Raw genomic sequence first — 5,329 nt, 5'->3', positions numbered from 1 at the left:
CAGAGAGAGACAGATAGAGAGGAACGACACGCAACGCAAGCAGTCTTAGGTTTACGTGAGCAACCCTCAGCCAGGCGTGGTCCAGGAATTGTATCCGTGGACCGCAATGTGCGTTCGAAATGTCGATGTTCATGTGTCCTGCAGTTCACACGTTGACGCGCAATTAGCTGCGTTCTTCATCGACCCACGAGCCAAGTGATCCACCGTTCAGGGTAATCTTTTCATATATTTTTTAAAACTCTTGTACTCCATGTACTCTTAATACTCGGTTCGAGCGAAGCCGAGATCCGACACGACCGACCAACGGGAATCGGACGCGCAGAAGTCGCCGGAAGATCGACGACACGAAAACGTTCGAAAATGAAATCCGACGAACGCGCGAAGATACGCGCGTCCGCCGGCCGGGCGAAAAGTACATTATGATATATAACAACCATCGAGATCGAAGCTCCGTTCGTCAGGAAACGACGGGGATATAACACCCGATTCTGAATCCTCTGTGCAGCACACGATCTCGCGAAGAAATACGCACGGTGGCTAGCCCATATATATATATATGTGTGTGTGTGTATATATAATACGATATGCATTCCTCTCGTCCAATTATTCAAGAAAAAGAGCGTGCGCCTCCATCGTTCGGGTGATGTAAAGATTCGATGGGACTCGCGCGACCCTCGGCCTCGAGCGGTCTTTCCTCCCAATATCCAGAAGCCGAGCTTTGAAAAAACTCTAGCGACGGCACGGGTGTCCGACTCACGACATCGAGGCTTCGAAGTCGGCGATCTCCTCCGAACGGATGGCGATCGCGACGACTCAAAGCGTGAAAAATCGACGAAAGAGAACACATCTCCGTTCAGGTGATTGTTTTTTTTAAAAAATAAAAAAATTCGATGGGACTCGCATCCATCTACCTCGCGCGGTCTTTCTTCCCAATATCCAGAAGCCGAGCTTTGAAAAAACTTCAGCGACGGCACGGGTGTCCGACTCACGACAACGAGGATAGACAGCCTGCGGTCCCCTCTGAACGGGTTATATGCGACGAACTAGACGAACTTTAGTCGTTCAGGTGGTATAAAAAAAAAAAATTCGATGGGACGCACGCGCAGCCGTCGTCCTCGAGCGGTCTTTCTTCCCAATATCCAGAAGCCGAGCTTTGAAAAAACTCTAGCGACGGCACGGGTGTCCGACTCACGACATCGAGGGTAGACAGCCTGCGGTCCCCTCTGAACCAACTTCGGCTAGACTAGTTACGAATCGTTGCTACGCATCGTCATCATAGTCATCGTCATCATCATCATTATCATAGCGGGCCAACATCCACGCAATGCGTTTTCGTTCTAGGTTACCCGATCCACGAGTATGTTACAAGTGGTTTCGTTATTTCGAACAAAACGACATACGAAGAACACACGCCCTATGGGTAGGAAGCACGTTTCGAGAACGACCGAGAGCGGTGAAAGAGACGAAAGGTCGACGCGCATAAGGTATCCATGGATCTTCGAAGAGAACCTTCGAAGATATGTCGGTATCCTTTCTACATGCGCGACTCGCTACTCGTACTTTCGCTCTCGTCGACTCGTTTTAGTCGCTTCGTTCGATCCCAAAGAGGAGTCTTCGATGTCCCGTTGCTAGGAGGAGAGCAAACGCAACACAGACCACGAAACATAGAAGAGAATAGGCGAGCATGATCTCTCCGACACGAGGCACTTTAGAGATTTTGTTATTCGTTTGTACGGTCTCCACGACGCAAAAAAAAAAATACGAGATCGTGGCGGCGGGTCTTTCTGTATACGGCCTCACGCAAGCGCCTCGATCTCATTTCTCTTTACGGGTGGTTTCCATTCGTAATTTTTCGTTCGATATTCGTGTCAAAGTTTAATTTTCGAAAGCTCAAGTTCCCATTTATAGTTTTATTATAAAATCATAATATTCGCAGACGGCGGGTCTTTCTGTGTACGACCTCACGCAGGCGCCTCGAATTCGTTTATGTATGTATATATATATATATATATATATATATGTATCTCTTCATCCCGATGATCGAGAGAGAGTGCCACCTTCTCTTCATATAGTTTCGTAGCTGGAGGGTCGTCTCCTCCTTATGTCTTTTCATCATTTTGCCAACGGAGTAAGCCACGCTCCGGGCGAATTTAACTGTTCTTTGTTAAAGTATATAGCTTGTTGATACGTCGTATATACTTTGGTTCGTCGATATAGGAGGAGTACGGCTCCTTACCGACTTATACAGTTTCGTATTTTTCAAGTGTTCAAGTCAAATTCTTTAAGTTTTTGTGTTATATCGTTAATGATCCTTCCGCAGGTTCACCTACGGAAACCTTGTTACGACTTTTACTTCCTCTAAATGATCAAGTTTGGTCATCTTCCCGGTAACATCGGCAATGCTTATCACATTGGCCGCGCACCAGTCCGAAGACCTCACTAAATCATTCAATCGGTAGTAGCGACGGGCGGTGTGTACAAAGGGCAGGGACGTAATCAACGCGAGCTTATGACTCGCGCTTACTGGGAATTCCTCGTTCATGGGGAATAATTGCAAGCCCCAATCCCTAGCACGAAGGAGGTTCAGCGGGTTACCCGGGCCTTTCGGCCAGGGAAAACACGCTGATTCCTTCAGTGTAGCGCGCGTGCGGCCCAGAACATCTAAGGGCATCACAGACCTGTTATTGCTCAATCTCGTGCGGCTAGAAGCCGCCTGTTCCTCTAAGAAGATTTGTTTGTACGTTGGTAGTAAAAACCCACCGACCGAAGCCGGGGGCCTTCGAGATACCATAAGTTACGTCTATTTAGCAGGCTAGAGTCTCGTTCGTTATCGGAATTAACCAGACAAATCGCTCCACCAACTAAGAACGGCCATGCACCACCACCCACCGAATCAAGAAAGAGCTATCAATCTGTCAATCCTTCCGGTGTCCGGGCCTGGTGAGGTTTCCCGTGTTGAGTCAAATTAAGCCGCAGGCTCCACTCCTGGTGGTGCCCTTCCGTCAATTCCTTTAAGTTTCAGCTTTGCAACCATACTTCCCCCGGAACCCAAAAGCTTTGGTTTCCCGGAAGCTGCCCGCCGAGTCATCGGAGGAACTTCGGCGGATCGCTGGCTGGCATCGTTTATGGTTAGAACTAGGGCGGTATCTGATCGCCTTCGAACCTCTAACTTTCGTTCTTGATTAATGAAAACATTTTTGGCAAATGCTTTCGCTTCTGTCCGTCTTGCGACGATCCAAGAATTTCACCTCTAACGTCGCAATACGAATGCCCCCATCTGTCCCTATTAATCATTACCTCGGGGCTCCGAAAACCAACAAAATAGAACCGAGGTCCTATTCCATTATTCCATGCACACAGTATTCAGGCGAAGGTAGCCTGCTTTAAGCACTCTAATTTGTTCAAAGTAAACGTATCGGCCCACCTCGACACTCAGTGAAGAGCACCGCGATGGGATATTAGTTGGACCGCCCGCGAGGAGCTAAGCCCACCGATAGGACGTACCACATAATGCCAGTTAAACACCGCGAGCGGTGAACCGACACTGTGACACACAGATTCAACTACGAGCTTTTTAACCGCAACAACTTTAATATACGCTATTGGAGCTGGAATTACCGCGGCTGCTGGCACCAGACTTGCCCTCCAATTGGTCCTCGTTAAAGGATTTAAAGTGTACTCATTCCGATTACGGGGCCTCGGATGAGTCCCGTATCGTTATTTTTCGTCACTACCTCCCCGTGCCGGGAGTGGGTAATTTGCGCGCCTGCTGCCTTCCTTGGATGTGGTAGCTGTTTCTCAGGCTCCCTCTCCGGAATCGAACCCTGATTCCCCGTTACCCGTTACAACCATGGTAGGCGCAGAACCTACCATCGACAGTTGATAAGGCAGACATTTGAAAGATGCGTCGCCGGTGCTAGATGACCATGCGATCAGCACAAAGTTATTCAGAGTCACCAAAACAAACGATGGACGGACAGACGAGCCATCCGCCACCGATTGGTTTTGATCTAATAAAAGCATTCCTACCATCTCTGGTCGGAATCTGTTTGCATGTATTAGCTCTAGAATTACCACAGTTATCCAAGTAAATGTAGGTATGATCTAAGAAACCATAACTGATTTAATGAGCCATTCGCGGTTTCACCTTAATGCGGCATGTACTGAGACATGCATGGCTTAATCTTTGAGACAAGCATATGACTACTGGCAGGATCAACCAGGGATCTTATAATATATTCCCAAAAACCAGCATTTTCGTTTAAAAGTTCTCTCTGTGTCGTAGGTGGGACGTAAGCACCGTACGACGAGACTTTTCATTTTATATATATATGTAATATGACTTAGAGAGCAACGTTCCATGGTTCAGTAACAACGTCACTCAGCCACTTTAATTCTCCTCCTCTCTCACCATCATATATCGATACAAAGATTCATACTTCACAGAATTATTTCTGTTTGTAACTTTTCTCCTCCAACTTCTCTCGTAGAATATAACTTAGCGGTAAAGCACGTATACGCATGCTGGACATACCGTAAGAATATTCTTTTATAAGCTTCAACACCTCTGTAGAGACGCGTTACCAGAAGATAACGCACTCTACAGAACGCCAAAAGGACCATCGTGCAGCTACAAATAGCTTACAACCGATGGTCTCTGCAAGAATGGCTACTCCGTAAGTACAAGCACACACGCATCCAACTTTTGTCAAATACGTGCACACAGGTCACCAGCTTCCCGACTAAGGGGAAGCTTGCCACGTTAACGGTCATTACGTCCTAGACTTCGACCCGCGGCGCAGCAGTGTAGAGAAAAAACCAGTACGAGAACGGAGGAACAGTCGAGAAATAGCGTAAAATACACTAAGACTCGAGGAGCGGTGACTGAATTCTCAACCGAGGCCGTAGAATAGCCACGCGCCCAGCGCTGTTCCGACCGAACCGTCCGGCTCGACGCTTCTCTTATAGATACCAAGGGGCCGGCCGGAAGGCCGGCGCCGGTCGGGCTAGCGGCCGCGCGCTTATGGTGCAAAACCTCCGTAGCAACGTACCGTTCGGAAGGGACGCTGGAACTTAGTCGCTCGCACGTTCAATAACTACTATATAAAGGCGATATCCAACCATCGAAATATTTTACCACAAGCATTATTAACATATTATAAATGCATTTTTACCAAAAAATTAATTTTTTTTTTCACCGAAAAATTGCATCAGTAAACATACAGTTTTATCGACTATGGACGAAAAATAACTTTATAATCGATTAAAACACGTTAAAATAACACGAAATATGTAAAAAGATATATACCTTGTAACATTAATTAACGAA

The 5,329-nt window shown here is 47.1% G+C and overlaps 2 non-coding genes across 2 annotated transcripts; both read right to left on the bottom strand.

The window, feature by feature from the left end:
- Positions 1-60: 60 nt before the first annotated feature.
- Positions 61-215, bottom strand: LOC126927748 (5.8S ribosomal RNA). The gene has a single exon (XR_007715845.1). It is a non-coding gene; the product is annotated as a 5.8S ribosomal RNA (ribosomal RNA).
- A 2,088-nt stretch (positions 216-2,303) lies between these two features.
- LOC126927745 (small subunit ribosomal RNA) lies at positions 2,304-4,226 on the bottom strand. The gene has a single exon (XR_007715842.1). It is a non-coding gene; the product is annotated as a small subunit ribosomal RNA (ribosomal RNA).
- Positions 4,227-5,329: the final 1,103 nt, after the last annotated feature.

Source organism: Bombus affinis, unplaced genomic scaffold (genome assembly GCF_024516045.1).
Source record: "Bombus affinis isolate iyBomAffi1 unplaced genomic scaffold, iyBomAffi1.2 ctg00000209.1, whole genome shotgun sequence".
NCBI classification, from domain to species: Eukaryota; Metazoa; Arthropoda; class Insecta; order Hymenoptera; family Apidae; genus Bombus; species Bombus affinis.
Note: the sequence above shows the minus strand (reverse complement) of the source record. Positions and strands in the feature narration are given on the sequence as shown.